Below are 12,766 nucleotides of genomic sequence, written 5' to 3'. Positions count from 1 at the left end.
AAATAATTATACGAGTATGTCCAAATTATACGATACACGCGAGTTTCGATCGTTGGCTTTGTCATAGAAAAACGAGCCTTACCGAATTTATCGTGAAAGCTCCAGTCCGTAATTTGCGTAACCATACGAATAAGAAATGAGAAAAATCGAAAGCAGACACGGGTATACCTGACGACAACGACTTTATGAAATAAAAGTAAAGCGACGGTATAACGGCAGAAGAACCTGCGATTCATTTCTATTCATTTTCCTGTTCACGTTCGTAAAGAGAAATTTTCACATATATACTTACTACACGAGTCTTTGTACCTAAATGTTAAATACTAAGTACTATTTGTAATTTGTAATAAATACATTAGACATTGTATATAGGTTGTACGATAAATATTATATAATTATCTACTTTCTTTTACAGCGTGATGGATAACAAGAAATTCGCTTTCCACAATCTTATCGAAATATCAGCGTTGCCTTCTGAACATCAGAAAATCCTTCTTGATGACAACGTTGTCTACGGACAACGATGCACTTTTATTCTCAAGAAGGCAATTTAATGGAACAATCGTCCCCTTTTAAATAAATTCCTTAGCAGTCCGTGTAATGTCGCAGAAAAAGTAACGAGGCATACCGTTGTCTCGACGTGCATCGTGCAAGATCGTGCATTCGTGACAAACAGTGTCTCTCAAACGATGTGCCGTCGAATCGAAATCGATTCATCGATCTTCCCGAAATTCTTTTTTTCTTTTTAAATCACCATTAACCCTGTTACTCTTCTTAACATCGAGATATCGAGATATTATTATTATCGTTATCAGCATCGCCGATATAGTATACATAAACTAGCGACGTAACCTGTTAATGAGGATTAAATGTAACAAGGCGTATAATTGGTTCCGAGAGTCCACTTCGTCTCAATGTGATTCACCAATCGCCATAACGATCCCGTAACGAAGTCGTTTGTTTCCTTCGAGGGAAACGGAGCCACGGAAAAGAAACGAATCTGACGGGGGAAATATACGAATATTAAATAAATGACCGTGAAATTACATGATTATCCAAAATTACGCAGACCTTTCACCCAGATAATACGAAAATGTTTGACGATACGCGTCAATGCTGAATAGCGCCATATATATCATTTGAATATTATTAGATTCATATAAACACGTGAACCAGGGGTTATCAACGTTGAAACATTTTGATTTCTATCCATCCACAATATCCTATGAAACCTTAAATGTTTTTTTAATTCTACGCATCTTTCTCTATTCTTTTCCATTCTTATTTCAACGTTTTGCTTCCTCTAATTATTTCCCCGTTATTATTTAATCGTAATAACACAGGAATAAATAGTAAATAAGTTGCAACGACAAGAACGAAACGTATCAAACTCGAATAAAAAATATGCAAATGGAATGTATAGCGTAATATTATTATAATATCAAGAACAACGATAACGATGACGATAACGATAACGTGATGTAACGACGAAACAGAGATAACAATGGCAGAGCATATGAAACGTCCGAACGCAAAACGTTTATACCAGAGATCAAAATAGACAGTTATCTTTCGTTTTTAAAAGAATTATGTTCCAACTTGTACGTTTCGTTTGGGAAAATATCTGTTCTTGTGAAATTTTTATCGAAACAAATGTTAACGAGTGAACAGATATTTTAGAATCTGCACGATAAAAGTTCAATGGACGCAAGTTGTTTTACAACGTGTATTAAATAAGATCACGTACGATAGATAAAAGTATCAAACGGACAAAGTACTAGTTTTATACATAACAATATAATAACATATTATTCACGCTTTTATCGAATAGAAGATATGAAAATCATAAAAGATGAACATTATAAACTGAAATACAATAGCAATCCTATAACATAGGGTCCGGCCAGATAACACGTAAAAGCCGACACAACGTGATTCCTTCCGGGAAAAATAAATTTGATTATTTATCGTACGCAGGTATCGCGCCGATTCTTTACTAAACACGTTCGAACTTTATTTTCGAAAAACGAACCCTTAAACAGAAAAATACCGGCTTATATTTCATACGAAAACATTAATTACATATGTCACGATTTTCATATCTTTTATTCGATAAACATACGAATAGTATGATATTACGTTAGTACAATACTTATATATAACTATCGCGTATGTATTCAGTACATTCCTTACTTCCCTAATTGTTCGTTTCAAAGACAAACACAAATAAACATCGAACTGTGAATTGTCTATGTAAATTACAGATAAATAACATATTCGGAATATGCATCTGACTGTAACAATTATTTAATATCGCTTCGTAGTACTATTCATTAAATAGTATTCACTATTTGTTACTATAATTGAGAGCTTTTTAAATCTCCATAAACGAAATATCCGTTCCTCTAATGGAAACACTTTTAGTTCCACATTTTACACGTTCTGTTCAAAGTAAAACTTATTTTCAAGAACTTTCCTTCGTCTGTTCTCATCGGAACTTCGAACGTGACAACGTGTTCTAAAAGAAGTTGTACAATCCATGTTTTAAATAGAAGCTATTAAAATTCTTCCATAACTCTTTCGATCGCTGATTTATGTTATTACAAATGACACGTTCCAAGTTATTCGGACGCGTAACTTGTACCTCCCGAGTATTCCATTTCGGCTTAATCTCAACGAGTCGATGACAAAATCGATTTCACGCGATTACCCGTCATCGCTGGCTGTTGGCCGAGGCGCGTAACTCCATTATGATCTTCGCAGAAACACGTGCGCACAGCAACCCTGTAGTTACTTCGTGCACACTGCCTGTATTGCGCGCGCGTACGCATTTCATGCACAAAGAACGCGTTATTTCGAAGCATCGCATATTCTACACGCACCGGACATACGCATGCTTCTATTTATACAGCTCGTACCGGAACTGTGTCTTCCAAACGCACAAACGTGTGTTTTGGCCGAGCCAAATGTTTTGTCGCGACCGTGACGAAAATGAATCAATAATCGAAAATGAAGTATTCCGTTCGACAAAGCCGTAATACCTTTACAGACGCAATTTTTGCCATACGATGATCCACCAGCTTTTATAATGAAACGTTTTAACCGGGCATTTGTTTCGAAAGGAAAAATGATACGAGCGTTCGCAAACTATGAATAGCTCTATGCTATATACACGGATAAAAGATTCATTTCTGGCGAGAAATTCAATTTTATTCTAATTGTAGCTACAAGGATGATGATAATCGTGTATCGTCGTTGTGGGACAACAGAATAACTTGACAAAAGATGAATACATTTCTTTATTACAATGCTTGATGAAAGTAGCGTTACTACGATTTATATTTATGCTATTTATGTTATCTATCTCTTAGGCAATGCTAGCTAAAATATTATAATAATAAATATAATATGTGTTACGAATATATAATATTACGAATCTATCAATTATTTCGTAGATAATTAAAACAACGGATAAGTAGATTCCTCTTCAATTGCAAACATTATATCGTTATTTCAGAGTAGATTAATCTGTAAGTTTAATGTAGTATACGTTACATAACAGTTGGACTAACTAATCGTTCAGTTAGCTAATACTCTCATTAATAACTACGTTAAGAAATCAACATTAACATTTTATCGAGGATATGTAGAATTTCTAATTGAAAACCAAGAATTCGAATCGAAACTATCGTATAAAAAAAAAAAACAGTAATAAATCAAATAAACAAGGATTCTAAAGAAATTTAAATTGCCCGTAATGATTTCGCGACTTGAAAATCGTACGAAAGCATAAAGTTAGTTTGCTCGGTTCATTCATCCGCTTTCAATGGCAAGTAAATCAATTCTACGAAATAAATCAAATGCGCGACCGTTCGGCTTACCAGAGTTATCGACAGCATGAATAATAATATCTAATTCCTGAATGGAAGCGTTTAAGCATCGGTAATAATAACTGCATCGGTAATAATGCAATCTTGATTTCTACATCATCGTCCATAGAAGAAATGATGCATCGATACTTTTATGTCTCTTAGATTGTCATTTCCATATACGTATATACATATATTCTATCTTATTCTGACTACCTACTTTCGCATATCACCGATTTATTTAGTAAAATTTGATACACTCTGTGTAACTCACAGTCCTTCGTATGATATAACACAATTCTTGGTAGTAGAAAAATCCTGAATATTTTCTTTCGAACGTTTTAAAATTCTTCCATTAGATATCTTCGATGTATGTTAGACATATGCTTGCCGTCTTCGGTACGTGTATTCAATTTCTATATGCAATTTACTCATGAACATTATCCTGATAAACAAAGACGGAATTTTAAAACTGTATATCTCGCAAGCGCTATTTCTATAAATAATAAGTATGTTCAACAAACGCGGATGTTTATGCATTTTAAATATTTAATTATTATTAACTAATATTTAAGGAGCGAAATAAATATTTATTGTTAATGTCTATGTCTGTTAGAAAATCAATTACTTAAACATCCGCGGCTTAGCGATAAATAAACTTAAATAATTGGCGAATAATTGAAATGCTGCGCCTAGGGACTCCTAGCCTTTAGCCAACCGTGTGTATAGAAAGAACTAGAGATATAGCTAGAATTTAAAACATTTCATACCCGATATTGTTGACAAAGGAAGAAAGAGAAAAGGAGAATTTGAAACGAATTATAATTAAATTTGAAGAAGTTTGGGGTTACAAATGATTGGATATCGTGCAATTCATTCGAATGGCAATATCCCGAGCGATATCTCCGTTGGAAATGAGTCACGAGGGCTGTTCGAGGCCTTCCGCTTCCGCGAGGCCTTTTTATTCGCGTCGATCGGAGAATAAAGATCGTCACTTCGGATAAACTCAATGAAACCTTAAAGCCGAGTTCTCAACTGGCTCCAAGTGGATCGCGATAATTAAATTGTGAGTCTGGCTCAATTCCACGGAAATAAATCTGCGGAGGAGCATCGGTCACGCACCGCGCGAATTAAGAACTCTAAATCCGAAAGTGCACGGCAAACATAGGAAAACTGTGTGTTTCACCATCCACTAAACCAACTTTTTTCATTCCTTTTTCTATTAAAGGCAATTTGCAATGAGAAAATGTTTCTCCTTTCATCGTGCTTTCTACCGTTTCGAATTTACGCTTTCTTTTTTTTTTTAAATAAAAAAATCCTATTTTTTATAAGTATACGCCTATATAGTTCTATAAAAATCCTAGTTTGGAAACTTGTTACTATTTTACCAACTTATTTGTATTCCATTGTTATTCTCTTTATTTAGATTGTATCAGACGACTTATCAAACTTAATAACATTCTGTAACGTAGAAAATTCTATTAAAAGTAAAAGAATAGAGAATTCGGTAGTTCCAAGTTATTCAGAGAATTCACGTTAAAGTAAAATCGGTGAAATGAATGCAACAAAAAAGAAAGAAGAAAGAAAAAAAATAGGCATACGTGAAAGAAGGGGAATTGCAAAGTAGTTCAATAATCGTCAAAGGCTAAAAATTAATCGAACGTCGCGACCCGATAAATCACCAATATGCTTTTAAAAAATCACTATGACCCACCCGTCAAAAGACCATAAAAAGAGCTATGACAATTCGACGATATTCTCAAAGAATTTAAGGTAATCGAACACTGATACGAGACGTGTTACGTATTTATTACTACACCGCCGAAGAAAGGAGAGTTGATTTATATATTTCCCCCGATGGATTCGAAAAACAAAAAAATAAAAAATGACCTTAAAAGCACAATACGAGAAAGGGTATTTTATCTAAGATTCCTGGAGAAGATTAGGCGGATGAAAAAAAGCGAAGAAGGTTAGAAATAAAGTAAAACAAAAGATCTGGTGACATCGCGAGGAATTAAAAACCGTGGTAAATCGTCGATGCGAAATCAGAACGATTTTTCTAGGGTCCCGAACTTGGCCAAACGCAGAAACTTAATAAAGTCTCGTGAACAGTGGTAGCAGATGGGTTTCCCTATTTAACCTCTTACAGCCTGCCTATTGATTTTCTCCGGTCCTATTGTTTTGGCACGTCGCGCATTTAACGAAACGTAAGAGAGAAACGGGAGGAACGAGAGGAGAGCATCGAGGAGAGAGTACGATACAGAGTAAAGTGTTGGCGAAATCTACTTCGATGATCGATTTGCGAAACGTGAAACAAACGGCACAAGTTGATGCACAGACGCACGAGCGGAGAGGCCACGAGCTGTCAATTTGTCGCGATGTTGTGAATCATCTCTATTTCGGGAGACACCCGTTTGGTGGTCCTACCCCCTTCGTTTTTGAGGTTAGCTCGCCCGTAATCCGCCTCGACTCTCGGACATATACGATCATATACGGTCAAGAGGCAGGTGTATGCCTCTAAGCGATTAATAAAGTAATACGGGAGACCGCGTTTTATCGGTGTGAAAACGAGCAGGAACGATTGGAAAAGTCTAAACGAGAGCAGCACGCCCATCTGTCGGAAATCACGGAAAAATCAATAGGAACCGGCAGCATCGCCACCAGCCGTCGGTTTCGCGATATTATCCGGCTATTCGTACATTCTACTCACCGTAAAAAATATCCATAGATAGAAAAGAAGCCCTGTTTCGTTGCACAAAATCAATTTGTCACTTCGGGCACAACCACACGTCCGACAACACTCTTGCGACTCCGCCGTTTCAGTTTCGAGCGTTCCTCTCGTTCAAGGTCAGTGACGGCGCGTATCACGAAAAAATTAAGGCGCCTTTAGTACCCTTTCCGAACGAGACGGCAATTGGCAAACGTCTTTTTTTCTAGTTTCTTTTTTAACTGGATTACTGCGATTCAGGAATATACTCGTTATACCGTTTCAATGCATTCTAACGTATAGTTGCAGCGATATTAGTAACAATGAAATTTTAATGTTTAATATCTAATATTTGTAATTGTAATATCCGATAGAAGATTTTAATTATAAAAGGTGCAATAATTTTATACGAGTTATAAATAAATAAATAAAAGTGCTATTATCTTTTGTAAATCTTGTTTCGTGTATTAGGCGTAATCGGATTAGTATGTCTATAAATAGGATGAATAATACCAATAAAGTATATCTTCTTAAGTACTATTACATTCTTATCACTAAATCCTTAAACGTTTTTTTTATTTCTAAGATCATTCGATCTTAAAAATTCATTTGAAAATCGTATTACCTCAGAATATCGATATTACTATGCTTATTTAGGAATTTGTTAAAAACGTTTTATATTTCGTTAAAAATGTTCATAATCAACTGTATTATGTGTTTCTTACTATCCGATTACGAAAGTATGTACTTTAAATAGATTTAGAAATTATGCAGAAAACTTCTGATAATTATATCAGCAGGTAATTTGCGAATCACAAGATATTTAATTACGCGATATTCTTCGTTTCAGAAAATTTCAACAACACGATGATCGATAACAATCTCGCGCGGGCCTCGCCGCGCTACGCACTTCCCTGGCTTCATCCAAATAACTAATCCAAATAAACAGACTCTCCTCTAAAAATAAAAAGAACCAATCACACGCGTGACAAGAAAACACAGCGAACGATCTTCGAATGTCCCGCTTCCTGAAAAGCTGTGAAATCTAACGACGTTAAGAAAACGATTTAAAAAGTTGGCTGGTTCGCTGAGAATTATCTCGCAAAATCCGCGAAAAATAATAGATTTCCATATAAACGTGTTAGGTGGTCCGTACAAGTTGTAAGTAAACTTGGAAACAAATCCAGCATCGGGTACAGAATCGAGACCGCACCAAATTTGGTCATGCCAGCCAGTCTCCATTCAGAACCGTGTACGTTTCGTAGTACGCAATGATGTAACGCGCTTTACGCTACTCCGTGTATCGTATTCCGTGAAATCAAATAACAAGAATTCGTTAAAAATGAACACAAACGGAAGAGAATCTCCGTCCCGATTTTTCATTCTTCTATCTTGTTTTTGTCACGTGCAAATTTAACCTGCTGAGTAATAGCGTGAGACTGAAATCCAAAAATATTACTCTCCTTCATACAGTACGAATGTGTCGATGACATCACGTTTTTTCGTTATCGTATATTACTCGCGTAATTTGCGTTGTTAAAAAACTGTTCGTCTTTCGTTTAACGAGTTTTCTGGCACGTCTTATAGTTTGAGTCATAGAATATACAGAAACGTGTCTTACGGTCTGCCAACGGGAAATACACGATTATGTATAATTACGCGATCTCTGACCCACGATACGAATAAGTTATAAAGTTGCTAAAATGTAAGGGAAGTGAACGCCGATGTTATTTGTATAGGTGATATTCCTAATTATTGACAGACTTACTTCTTTGTCGTAAAAAGTCCGATGCCTCCGAAAATCGACACTCTTGATTCGAGCCACACTTAATCACGAACTTCAACTTGATCTGGATATGGTAGAAAAACCGATATCGCACGTATCAAGTACACAGGACAAACATAAATCTTCGCGATTCATTTTAAATCCACTATACAGCCTCTAAAACGAGCCACTCGCTCTACCGCATATACCACTTTTACCAGGCCAAGTACCAGTCGCCAGTTCATTATTCGTTCAAAATAAACGTTCGTGTACCAGCATGATTCCCGTATGTTCCTTCCCTGCGACTTTCCGAAAATCGTTGTTGTCTCCGTTTCTCCTTGGATTATTATATAACGAGGTCGGAATTAAAAGAGTTACGCGGGAAAGTATGACACATATCGGCCATCCGGTATTTATCTACACACGAAGGAAGTGGTCGTCGATTTTCTCGCAACGCGATGACCAACGTCCACGACGATCGACACGCCGTGAAATTCTGGCGAATAAAATGACGAGAAGGACGATTAACAGCCTGTTGCTTCTTCTAATCGCGTAGGCCACCCACAAGACGCGTAAGCTCGCGCGTTCCTCGCATTCTTCGCGCGTCGGCGGCGCTACGAAAGAAAATAAACGTAGGCGTCTTTTTCACGTTGTCGTTGTCGCCCAACAGAATGCACCTGTGCATAAACCGGCAGGGCGTGGGCGATGCTCGATATACGTAGCGGGCAAATAGCTCGGGATACGTGGGCACGACCTGCATTTCAAATGCTTCGAGGACAACCCGACTGCGTATACGTGATTTTTCAACCAGCCCGGAAACTTTAATCACGCTTGTTCGCTCGGTTCGACGTACCGTTTATGCAACTTTTGTATTACGAACCGATCGCAAGTAGAGAGCAAGCGACGATATTACGAACGATATTTTTCCAAACGCCTGGAAATTTGCCATTATTTATAATAGTTTGTCGCGATGAATATACTTATGGTAGTAATTCATTTTTCGAAAAACTGAATACTAATTATACGATGATCGTGCAAACGTCTCTTGTAAAACACGAGGTAGTTTTTTAAGAAGAAAATCATCAGAATTGAGAAATCTATTGACACGGAAAAAGCGTATTCATAGCCGACTTGGCGTCACGCATGAAGAGAATAGGAACGGGGCCAGTATTTCGTTGCCAAAATCTTAATAATTACCTCTACTTTGTCGTCGTTACAGCAACGTTACAACTTTAACAACCGATTCTCGTCCAACACGTCATTTTTCAAATTATATTCGTCCGCCTTCCAAAGCTCTGTAACATTTGCGCTTGTTCCGTCGATAAAAAATAGGCAAGTGGTACCGGGAAACAAAGAGAATCATTTTATCATTTTACGTACAAAGGTTATTTCGATACGACACGCTTTTACAGGAAATAAACGTAATGGATTTTAAGAGTGTTCTCGGAGGTTTCGGAAGTGTCTATTTGAGAAACCAGGACAAACCGACATCGATTGGAAAGTGGATAGCACGAGATAAATCTTGCGCTTCCAGCGTCAAAGATGAAAGTTTCGGTTGGACAGTTGCCAGGACGGCGCTTATAATCCAATTTTCATTCATTTCTGCTTTTTTACCGCACGAGGAAAATGTTTTCTCTCTTGTGGAAAACGTTAGCCTTGGCCTGCCTTATCATCCGTTTCCTGCGGAGACTCCAAGATGGAGCAAGCACCGCTTACGTCGAGCTGATAATACATTTTTACGAGTATGTAAGCGTTTTGTTTAATGAATAAATTTTTATTCTACGCTCGGAAATTTGTGAAATTTTTATCGCGACAAACGGTATCAACGTTAATTGGAAAATACAATTTATCGCACTTCCTAAGGGTATGTAGATGTATGTGCGAAGAGGACGCTGTTACGTGAGATTTAATGACGAGATTGCTCGTTGTTGTAACCGTCGAATAAATTAATATACAGCCGTATACGTGAGTCGTTAGTACGAAGTATAAATCTGAAAATAATATAGCGGAATAAATACTCGTAAATGCTCGTCGCGTAACTCGATAGATGCTCGTAAGATACTCGGAGATACTCTAGATACAGTTAGATACTCGATATGTATTGTCGCTCGCGATCGCGTCCGTGTATTTATACTGGTCGAGGGAGAGTTGGAAAATTCGCAGTCTATTTGTTCTTACGTTACTTGTAACCTAACGGTCTTGATACTCCGAGGCAAAACAACGACAATGATTTGAATCGTCTTCTGGCTCATGTGCCGCTACAGGTACGATATACTTCTCTTCTACTCAGAGTCTGAGTGCATCCTAAGAACGAAAGAATTCGTTAAATTTCACAAAGCTGAAGTAATATTCAAGCGGTACCCGTTTATTTGCCCTGCTGTTTGTTCTATTTTGTTTTATGTTGCGCATATAAAAAGTATAATATCACCGATCGATATGTTACATGCGAATGTATTAATAATGATAATTTTGCAACTCGCGAAGTTATTAAAGTTTTCACGAAGTTCTTATTACTCGCTAACGAAACTTTTTCACACCTTTTCCATAAATCGTTGTCACGCGACTAAAAATCATTCGTTGTCCCTCGTCCTATTTCAGCAAAGCAAACACGGAAGACTAAGCATCCATCTCCGAAGTCCTATCTCGATCAACATCTCCATGTGGCTCCTGGAACCACGAATGAATCAGTTTGTCAGGCGATCGCCAGGCAACTCATTTTTGGGGCAAACCGGCAGATACCAGCACCGTTGCCCGGCCCTTCAATGGCAATAAATATAGGAACAACCCCCGGAGATGCCTCCATCTAGCAATTTCCCGCTCCTTTCTCTCTCGGACAAGTTTATCACTCCCTTTGTCCTATCCACAGTTCGCGATACACCCTGTCGTCGAATCGTTGCTACACCCATCCTAGAAACTTTCTCCATTATATACGTCTCATGTACCTAGGAGAAACTTTATCGAGGACCGAATCAGATTGATATCAGTGGAGTTAGATACATGGAAGTTGTAAGAATGAGTCAACTACCCGAACGTCTGCCCGCTAGCAGGCATTGCGCTCTAACGTTATCGGAGCTTTTGAACCTTTTCACGGGCATAAAACGTCGTTATTCCTTTTGTGACAGATATGCTGGCAGCAGGGTCGTTTCAGATGAAATCGTCGAATAAAATTGTTTCTACGATTTTGCTTGCGCAAGATCGACAGATATGGCGTGAAATTTTGAAAGTAACAGAAATTTGTCGCGAATATCGAAACTAGCGAAAGACTTTGCTCGATTATGTAACGTGCGAGGGTTTCATATCGCTCGAGACAATTTTTATCAATTTTCTCGTTAAATAATCTCATTTGACGATTACGAAACTTCTATCTTGGCGACTAACCGCGGATGTCTAAAAATTGACGATTTTTTTAGACGCGCCGCACTTCTATCGAACCAACAATCGAATTATTACGTATTAAGTCTTTTTGTAGTAATTCAATGATCAAACACCCGAGCCTATTCTTGTTCTGAAACTAATCTCCTAGACCGACACGTGCCGTTTCCCATTCCAGGAACAGAATATCCGCCATCGGCACAAGCTACAAGCTAGTTTTCGCAAAGAAGAGGAACAGTCCGCAGAGGAGGATGCAACCAGACATAGAGAAGTCGTCGGGGGCAGAGCGACGAGGAGAATAGATTTTATGGGGGAACTTCGGAAGCCTGGAATCGGGGGTCGTACTGGCGGTGGCCATAAAAAAACTAGGCGCCCGCTTCAGGATACGACGAGATAGGATATGTTTTGCCAAAAGCTGGGAAGCGTCGCGACGGCGCCAGGAAGTCTGGAGCCAGTGTCCCGAGCTCTCCTGGTTACTGTCAATTCCAACTGACTTCTATCCCAGAAATTCGTCCCAAAAACTACGTCGTCGTTGAGTTTTCGCTTTGCCAAATTCTTTATTATCGTTATATTTTTCGATAATATTATAATTCCTCTTGATTATTTACCGCGGATGATACATTAGAGCTTTGAAGAAGGAGTCAATGTTATCTGTGTTATTCGTAACATAATTTTGTTGGCACAAATACTCGAAGCAACGTCAATTACTTTTTAGAAAAGACAAAACCGTCTCACTACTGTTACGATATCTTTACAAAAAATCCACTTGTGTCATCAAACTATATTTTCCAGTGCACTTATGACAAAAGAAAGAAAGATTCTCTCGATGGAGAATCATAATTCGTTCTGTGGACACGGCGTTTCACGTGACGTTTAACAATACAGGAGGATTAACTACGAGCAAAGGGTGAGGGATAGAAAGAATTCTATACGCAGTCGAGGGAAAACTTGCCAAAGTTTCGTATGAAAGGGTGTTCCTTCGCGTGCTACTGTGCGAGTTCATCTCCGTTTTGGATACAGATGATTTATGAGCGAGACGACGGCAAACGATGG

At 38.0% G+C, this 12,766-nt stretch overlaps 1 protein-coding gene across 6 annotated transcripts in view; it reads right to left on the bottom strand.

Moving 5' to 3' along the window:
* The window catches only part of LOC126922793 (talin-1), a 48,002-nt gene extending 39,500 nt beyond the window's left edge, over window positions 1–8,502 (bottom strand). For 4 of the 6 annotated variants that reach the window (XM_050735653.1, XM_050735658.1, XM_050735659.1 and 1 more), the window contains exon 1: window positions 6,580–6,729. The gene's annotated coding sequence lies outside the window, so the exon portion shown is untranslated. Of the gene's footprint in view, window positions 1–6,579; window positions 6,730–8,344 lie in introns of those variants that run through there. The other 2 variants (XM_050735654.1, XM_050735655.1) reach the window with 2 other exon arrangements.
* Between the last annotated feature and the right edge of the window lie 4,264 nt (window positions 8,503–12,766).

Source organism: Bombus affinis, chromosome 12, assembly GCF_024516045.1.
Source record: "Bombus affinis isolate iyBomAffi1 chromosome 12, iyBomAffi1.2, whole genome shotgun sequence".
Taxonomy (NCBI): Eukaryota; Metazoa; Arthropoda; class Insecta; order Hymenoptera; family Apidae; genus Bombus; species Bombus affinis.
Note: the sequence above shows the minus strand (reverse complement) of the source record. Positions and strands in the feature narration are given on the sequence as shown.